This window comes from Gavialis gangeticus, unplaced genomic scaffold (assembly GCF_001723915.1).
Source record: "Gavialis gangeticus isolate Ggan-Ray unplaced genomic scaffold, GavGan_comp1, whole genome shotgun sequence".
Taxonomy (NCBI): Eukaryota; Metazoa; Chordata; order Crocodylia; family Gavialidae; genus Gavialis; species Gavialis gangeticus.
Window position 1 is genome coordinate 97,974,944 of NW_017729022.1, and position 9,179 is coordinate 97,984,122.

A 9,179-nucleotide genomic window follows, 5' to 3' on the forward strand; every position below is an offset into this window, starting at 1 on the left:
CTATAGCACATCTGTACTGATAAACCCTTTCCAGTGGAGACAAGGCCTTTCTCTATTTTTCACAGCATTGAAAACACCACCACTCACCACCATTCACTAATCCTTTCTCCATCACGACTGTTCCATAGCCACAGGGCTCTTGGAGGATGGTACAGGACAGTGTGTTGTTTACTGTGGTAGAAGTCTGCATGTGATTGTTTTATGCGAAGAAGCTGATGCATGGAAACAGCAACCACCATCTTGACAAGGTGGAGATCTGAGCCCAGTGGCAAGGGAGAACCCTCGATGACAGAAGATCTCCATCTTGCTGCAGCCTTCTTCCATCTGATCTACCATTGAGGAGCTGGGGTTGGACTGTGGTTTGTCTGGAACCTCTCCTCATGGGGAACTTCAATTACACTGACATCTACTGGGAGGGCAATGCAGCAGAGCACAGGTGATTCACAGGTGCACAGGAAGTTTTTGGAGAGTACTGGGGACAACTTTCTGGTGCAAGTACTGGAAAGGCCAACAAGGGGCCGTGCTCTTGACCAGATGGTCACATCACAAACAGGGAAGAATTGATGGGGAATGTAGTAATGGATGACAACTTGGGCAGCAGTGACCACAAGATGATTCAGTTCAGGATCCTGAGGAAAGGAAGGAAGGAGAGCAGCAGAGTATAGACTTTGGACTTCAAAAAACCGACTTTGACTTGCTCGGGGAATTCATGTTCCTGAATCCCTTGGGAAGCCAGTCTGAGGAAGAGAGGAATCCAGGAGAGCTGGCTGTACTTCTTTAAAGTCCAGGAACAAACCTTCCCGATATGCAGGAAGACTAACAAGTATGGCAGAAGATAAGCTTAGCTTAGCAGGGACCTCTTCAGTAAACTAAATCACAAAAAGGAAGCTTATAAGAAGTGGAAACTTGGACAAACAACTAGGAAGGAGTATAAGACATTGCTCAGGCATGCAAGAATGAAGTCAGGAAGACCAAAGCATGACTGGAGTTGCAGCTAGCAAGGGATATGAAGGGTAACTACAAGTATGTTGGTAGCAAGAAGAGGATCAGGGAAAGTGTGGGTCACTTACTGAATGGGGGAGGCAATGTTGTGACAGAGGATGCAGAAAAAGGCTGAAGTGCTCAATGCCATTTTTGCCTGAGTCTTCGCAGGCAAGATAGGCTCCCAAACTACTGCACCAGGTAGCACAGTTTGGGGGAGGAGGTGAGCAGCCAACAGTGGTGAAAGAACAGGTTAGGGACTATTTAGAAATGCCAGTCATGGGGCCAGATGGGATGCACCCAAGGGTGCTGAGGGAATTGGCTGATGAGATTGCAGAATCACTGTCCATAATCTTTGAAAATTCATGGCAATCAGGAGAGGTCCCGGATGACTGGAAAAGGGCAAACGTAGTGCCTATATGAGAAAAAGGAGGATCCAGGGAACTACAGACCAGTCAGTCTCATCTCAGTCCCTGGAGCAGATCCTCAAAGAATCCATTTCTACGCACTTGGAGGAGAAGAAGGTGATAAGGAACAGTCAGCAAGGGCAAGTCATGCCTGACGAACCTGATTGCCTTCTACAATGAGATGACTGGCTCTGTGGACACGGGGAGACCAATGGATGTAGTATATGTTGATTTCAGCAAAGCTTTTGATACAGTCTCCCACAACATTCTCACAGGCAAGCTAAAGAAGTATGGGCTGGATGAAGGAACTATAAGATGGATAGACAACTGGCTAGAGCATCAGGCTCAGAGGGTAGTAATCAATGGCTCAATGTCTAATGGCAGTTGGTATCTAGGGAGTACGCCAGGGGTCAGTTCTGGGGCTAGTTTTGGTCAATGTCTTAATCAACGACCTGGAAGATGGCACAGAGTTCACCCTCAGCAAGTCTGAAGATGACACCAATCTGGGGGGAGTAGTAAATATGCTGGCAGGGTAGGGCTAGGATTCAGTGCAACATAGACAAATTGGAGGATTGGGCCAAAAGAAATCTCAGGAGGTTCAACAAGGACAAGTGCAAAGTCCTGCACTTAGGACGGAGCAATCCCATGCACCAGTATAGGCTAGGGGCTGACTGTCTGGGCAGCAGCTCTGCAGAAAAGAACCCAGAGCTTACAGTGGGTCCTTGTTGCCAAGAAGGCAACTTGAATATGAGCCAACAGTGTGCCCTTGTTGCCAAGAAGGCTAACAGCATACTAGGCTGCATTGGTACATGTGTTGCCAGCAGATCAAGGGAAGTGATTATTGCCCTCTATTGAGCACTGGTGAGGCCACATGTGGAGTGCTGTGTTTAGTTTTGGGCCCCCCACTACAGAAAGGATGTGGACAAATTGGAGAGTCCAGCGGAGGGCAACAAAAATGGTTTGGGGCTGAGGCATATGACTTACGAGGAGAGGCTAAGGGAACTGGGCTTATTTAGTTTGGAGAAAAGAAGACTGAGAGGGGATTTAATAGCAGCTTTCAACTACCTGAAGGTAGGTTCGAAAGAGGATGGAGCTAGAATGTTCTCAGTGGGCGTGTGTAGACAAAACTAAATTTCCCATTTATGTCAATGCAACTGCATTTGTGTTTGCACAACCCAGGATTTCCCACCACTTTAAAGTCCATTTAGCGTCTTAAACTACTAACACTACTCAGAGATGTTTTAAATTGCGTCACGTTCCTGTTATGCTGCTCCAACTGTGGATTTTGTTCATGCAAACAGCCAGAGACTCCAAAGACTTGTAATTAATCAATCCCCTTTGCCACGTGGGGCCGCTGCATTCCAGCCTCCAGCCAGTAGGTGGAGCTGTGCATTCTTTTTTATCCTCCTTCACTCCTCACCCCTCCTTCCTCTGCAGTCAGGTCAGGACGTGTTTGTTTGGTTGACCAGTCCAACAATTTATTCTTATTTTATTCTTATTTTTATTATTGAAAGAATGGGGGAGAGCTATAGCATCATTTTCTACCCCCTCTTAATTGTTGGTGCCCCCCTGCCACCTATTGTCTGTGTCCTCCCCCCACCCGTGTACCCTCCTGTCCTCCAGCCCCCTCAGTACTCTCTACCTGCTGCGAGCCCTGTACCCCTCGTTTTCTGCCAGTGCAGTGGCCATGGCTCCCGATGGCAGTGGCAGCGGCAGCGATAATGGTAAGTTTTCTGCAAGTAGTCTGAAACTTTGGAGGGGAGGGAGTGAGTGGTTACATGACTTCCTTCAATACTGCAACCTAAACTTCATCATCACATCCCACTCCAGAGCCATGAGTCGAAGGGCAGCATGACGTTGCCTGCCAGACCTGACACCCAGGGTACGCAGCATCCTGGGTGTTATTTAGGTAATATGTCCCACTGAGCTTGTGCGCATGCATGTGCGTTCATGTATGTGTGTGTGTGGGGTGGGGGGCCGCATTGCAAAAGTCCATATTTTTTAACTGTGCGACAAGCCCCCCTCCTCTTTATCTTCTTCCTTTTTCCTCCCTCCTCACAGAAAATTTGTGGGCAGAACTCGCCAGGGACGAGCCCACAGGCCAGTGAAGGGTGGATAGTGAACAGTGGATAGTGAACTGAAAAAAAACTTTTTTTTTTTTTTTTACATTTTAATATTGTATATAGTTATTTTTGCTCACAAAGTGAAGAGAAGCAAAGAGTCTGAACCTACCCTGTAAAGCCCTAGCTTATGAAGCCTTATGGAGGGAGTGTTACTGACCCACAGAAGCTGGCTTTCAACTACTGCCTCAGCAGTTACAGGATGACCGTGGAATGTGTGTTTGGCCAACTGAAAGGACAATGGAGGGTGCTTACGTGCCAGCTCAGGATGGACCAATAAAATCTACTGAGCTTTATTCTGGTAGCCTGCTTGTTGCACAGTATCTGACAGCCACAGAGAGGTTTTCAAGGACTTGTGGGAAGAAGAAGTGCAACAGGCAGTGACCAGACAATAGAGTTGTGGGGCAGCAGCACAGGGACTGAGGAGATATCCTCAAGGAGAGGCTGGTTGGGCGGCCCTTGTGTGTGATTATCTGGCAGGATATATTGCTGATAACAACCCCAGGAGTGCTTTGTTCTAAAATAAAAATACATTCTTTTTTTACACTTTAAATCTCTGTCTATAGGGGCATACAGTATTGCAGATGGGGGGCAGAAGGGAGGATGGTCAGGGGAAGGGGGAGGCAATCTGGACTGGGCTAGGGGTTTGCTGCTTTCAGACTGTGAGTGTTTAAGGGGAGGGGGGCATTATGCACCATCACCCACATGTGAAAGAGCCCCACAGGGAGGGGGAAAAAAGCCAAACAGCAAGCCACATTTTGAAAAATATTCCAAAAAAAATTTATAAAACAATTCACAACACACCTCCAAAAGCCATATGTGGCACTACACAAACAGATTGATGGTGTACCTGGGCAGGAAACTGGAGGGTTCCAATGGGAGCCCCCATTGCAAACTGTACAAAGACCAATGAACTTGGGCATGCTGGGAAATGTAGTCCAGTCCAGAAAAAACAAACAAACAAAAAAAGCCAGACAACCTTACCACCAACAACACTGACAGCAATCGCCTATCAATGGGGCGGCAACAAACACCCACCACCCACTACTCTTATGAGAAAGCAGTTATTAAGCAGCTATAGTTAATGAAAAAAAACCACAACCCCATATATTTATAGCATGGTGGGATGGGAAGGGAAGGAAAAGGAATGGGAAGGAGGATTCACGCAGCTTGTGTTTGGGATTGGGACGGGTCTTTGGGATCATGTACTGATGGAGAGAGATGACACCAAATGAGCATAGGTGGGTGCAAGTGACAAGGATTTTGGGGTGACCATGACTGTGCCCAGGGGAGACTGCCAGTGAGTGTCAGGACTGCCCAGTGAGAGTCCGGGGGCAGGGACTGGAGAACCTGGGCAGTTCACATGTGCCTCCTGCTGTAATAAATTAGGAAAGACATTCTAGGGGGTAAATTGGTATTTGATTCCTGTTACTGAAATCTGAGGGGAATGACACACAGGGGCTTAACTCACTCGAAAGCACTGTTCATGCAAACAAAAATGCATCACACCAAAAAAAAAGCCTCATTAAAATTTTCGGGCAGTCTACATTAACTTCTGTGTCATCTACACACCTAGTGGTGGCAGATGACAGAACAAGGAGCAATGGTCTCAAGTTGCAGCAAGGGAAGTTTAGGTTAGATATAAGGAAGAATTTTCTCACTAGGAGGGTAGTAAAAGACTGGAACAGGTTACCCAGAGAGGTTGTGGAATCTCTATCCTTGGAGGTTTCCAAGACCCACCTAAACAAAGATTTGCCTGGGATAATCTAGTTGGGGATGGCCCTGCTTTGCACAGGGGGCAATAAAACTGGTTAGGGGGCTGGGGCACGTGACTTCTGAAGGGAGCCTGAGGGACTCTCCCCTGGTTGGTGATTAGCGGCTGGAGGACCCCCCTCCCCATCAGCTATCTGGTACCCCACCCCGGACTCGGGAGGCACCAGTCACCTATGGGACCAGGTTACCCGGAGAGGTGGTAGAATCTCCATCCTTGGAGGTTTTTAAGGCCCCACTTGTTAAAGCCCTGGATGGAATGATCTAGTTTGGGATGGTTGTGCTTTGAGCAGAGGGTTGGATTAAATGGCCTCCCGAGGTCCCTTCCAGCCCTAATTTTGTATGATTCTATGATGAGAACCTGTATATGGCTTTCATTGACTGCACTGAGGCCTTTAATTCCATCAATCGCAAAGCCTTGTGAAAAGTACTGGCCAGATTTGGATGTCCTGAAAAGTACATCAAGGTCCTGAGGCTTCTTCCCAATCAAATGACTGCAGCCATCCCATATAGCAGATTGGAAACAGATCCATTTGTCATCTGAACTGGCATGAGGCAAGGACATGCCATTGCCTTAACTCTGTTCTCTATTTTTTCAACAGTTATCTTGGTTCTCATTAAGGACCACTCTTCTGCTGGAATTGACATAAAATACCAAATGGATAGAAAACTGGTCAATCTGGGATGTTTTTGGTCAAAGACCAAAGTACTCAGAACAACCATCCTTGACCTTCAGTTTGCCAACAGCTGTGCCATCCTTGCACACACTGAGAAAAACGTCCAGATACATTGGATCTTTTTGGAGAAGCCTACCAATCACTGGGCCCCTCTCTCAACATCAAGAAGACTAACATGCTCTATCAGCCTCCCCAAGTCATGAATGTGACCTCCTCCCCCCGCCCAAATTACTATTGAGGGAATAAACCTGTAGTTGAGCACTTCCCCTACCTCAGTAGCTACTTCTCTCAGACAGTGAACATTGATGAAGAGATCCAGCACAGAATTCAGTATGCAAACGCCTCCTTTGGGAAACTGCTTCAATGTGTCTTTATTCATTGCAATCTCTGGAAAGACACCAAAGTCCAGGTCTACAAAGCAGTCATCATCTCTCCTCTCCTCTATGGATACAAAATGTGGGTGACCTACCATTGTCATCTCAAGAGCCTGGGAAGGTATCACCAATGATGCCTCCAGAAAACCTTCTACATCAAATGTGAAGATCACCTTACAAGTGCCATCGTCCTTGCTGAAGTCAAGGTTACCAGCATTGAGTCAGTGATTCTCAAACACCAACTTCACTGGACTGTACATTGTGTATGAATGCCCAAATCAACTCCTAAAACAAGTGCTCTACTCCTAGTTTTGTAATGGCCTGAGATCTTGCAGTGGCCAGAGGAAATACTACAAGGGCATATTGCAGGTGTACCTCAAGAAAATGGATGTCAATATTAAGAGCTGGGAGGAGCTGGCTGCCAGCCAAATCCAATGGTGCTGCAAAATCAACCAACTGCCAGCCCATTTCAAAGTGAAGTATCTTGTTCTTGAAGCAGAGAAGAGGGAATGGAGAAAGGAAAAGGAGAGAAATCCTAGCTTATGGCCTACTCTCCCTGCAACTTCTGCTCAAGGATTGGACTCTGAAGTCACCTTAAGTCCTATCAATGAGCCATAGTAGAGATCATCCTCAAATCAAGGGATTGCCACTGCCACCACCAGCCTGGCCGCCTTATAAATTACCTTCTGCCACCATTTCCCTCTCACCCGTCCTTAACCACGCCTGTGGCCTACAGCTGTTGAAGGCTATGCGGAAGTGCAATATAGGGCAGATTACATAAACTACATCTCTCTTGAACTGGGGGAATTTGCCTTCCTCAATACTGACCTCTATATACTGGTTCATGGGCATAAGGGGTCACAGAAGAGAAAAAGAATCTCTTATTGTCTTGAGTTTCATGGAACAAAACACTTCTAAGCTGGACTCAAACATCTGTTCTATTTCCAGCCATCAAAATCTAGTTCTTTGGCTAATAAAGACATTTCTCCTACTCTCACTCCTCCTCCACCCAATAATTTCTAATAAGGAGATAAGGCCACACAGTGCAAGGTAGGCTCTGAATATCCATAGAGGAATCTTTTCAAGAAGTTTCCTCGTTTACTGTGCCTGGATTAGGTCCCACTTCCCACACTAGAACAAGTCCCACTTCTGTACTCTGCTGCTGCCTCCATTTAAAACTGGAATGCATGAAAAAGCTTCAGATAAAAATGAAGCTTCAGATAAAAATGCAACATAATTAAAAGTTTAGAACATACAGAGTCACAAGATAAAATCAAAGAGACCTCATAAAAATCAAAGCTATTTTTCAAAATGCTACAGAAGGCATGATAGACAATCATGGACAATTTAAAAATGTTCTCTTAATAAGGCTTTTCATCAAAAAGAAATCCAAGAAGACTTTCAGTGCAATTATAACTGTGTATATAGAGCTAATTAACTGAGTTCTCAGCTTTTGGCAGTCAGAAGTTTAATCTTTTCCCACAATCTAGGCATATGTTAGAGCTGTGCCAGTAATCAATTATTTGGTTTGCCGATTTAATTTTCTTGGTCCATTTTCACTACATTTTTTCATTTATTTCTGCCAATATGACACAGCATCTGAAATCCTTGCAGAAAGCATTCAGACAATGAATTTCCCCAAACTGTATGCAGAAGCTTCTGCAGCAAAATAATATCAGATTGCATGCACAAGTATTAATGAGGCATTAAATTGCTGCAACCAACTCTGTGCTTTAGCCGTGGGACTATCCAGGTGTCTAATGACCGACTGGAAAAAAGGACAGACTTGTTCTTGACAACATGGCTTGAAAACCAACCCCTTCACTATTAGAACTAGAGTCAAGCAAGGACACTCTTTTCCTTCTATATCAGTTATTCTACATCTTGTTGTTGATAGATTTTTATCTGGAGCCAACATACAATGTTGCCTGGACATAGGTCTCTTTAACATCAACCAGTTGTGTTCCATCCAAGATAACCCAAACCTCAGTTACTGATCTTTAATGTGCTGATGACTGTCTTTTTCATGTGTGCCAACTTAATCAAAGACCTTCAGGTCACTCTTAACTGCTTCTGTGGAGCATATGAAATGCTTGGATTCACTGTCAACTTCATGAAAAGCAAGATATCTTACCAACCCACCCAAATAAACCAGCTGCTCTTTCACATATTACAATTAGAGGACAGTCCTTGGAGAATGTTAAACATTTCCCCTACCCGGGCAGCCACCTTTCCCAAAGTGTGAACATAAATGACGATATTCAGAACTGGATAAAGTCTGCCACTGCTGCCTTTGGACATCTTTGCAATCGTATCTGCAGTGATCTTGACATCAGGACCCAAACCAAACCTCTTGTTTACCAGTCTGTAGTCATCCCTACCCAGTTGTATGGGTGTGAAACTTGGATGATGAATTCGAAACACATGAAAGTCTTGGAATGGTACTATCAGCAGTGCCTTCAGAAAATCTTCCATGTCAGTTGGAAGGACAGAAGAAGGAACACCAGTGTTCTACCTCAAGCAAATATCACCCACATTGAAGCCACATTTATATGGCACCAGCTCTACTGGACAGGACTTTTTGGCCTGACAACTGGCACCCAAAACAGGTTGTATATGCCCACTCACGGATAGTCACTACTCTAGAAGTGGGCAAAATAAGAGATTCAAGGACATCTTGAAAGCCAATCTAAAGACATGCGATATTAACACCAATACCTGGAAGACGCAAGCCCTGAATTGTCCCATATGGTGCTGTAATGTATGACAAGCCATAGACTGTTTTGAGCAAACATGTCTCACCATGGAGGCAAATAGATGAGAATCAAAGAGAAAGAGCCATGACCCAAC

The 9,179-nt window shown here is 45.4% G+C and overlaps 1 long non-coding RNA gene across 1 annotated transcript in view; it reads left to right on the forward strand.

Annotated features, from left to right (window-relative positions):
- LOC109296309 overlaps positions 1-4,194 on the forward strand; it is a 51,964-nt gene extending 47,770 nt beyond the window's left edge. The window contains exon 3 of the long non-coding RNA XR_002096951.1: positions 3,593-4,194. This is a non-coding gene — a long non-coding RNA (uncharacterized LOC109296309). The remainder of the gene's footprint in view (positions 1-3,592) is intronic.
- Positions 4,195-9,179: the final 4,985 nt, after the last annotated feature.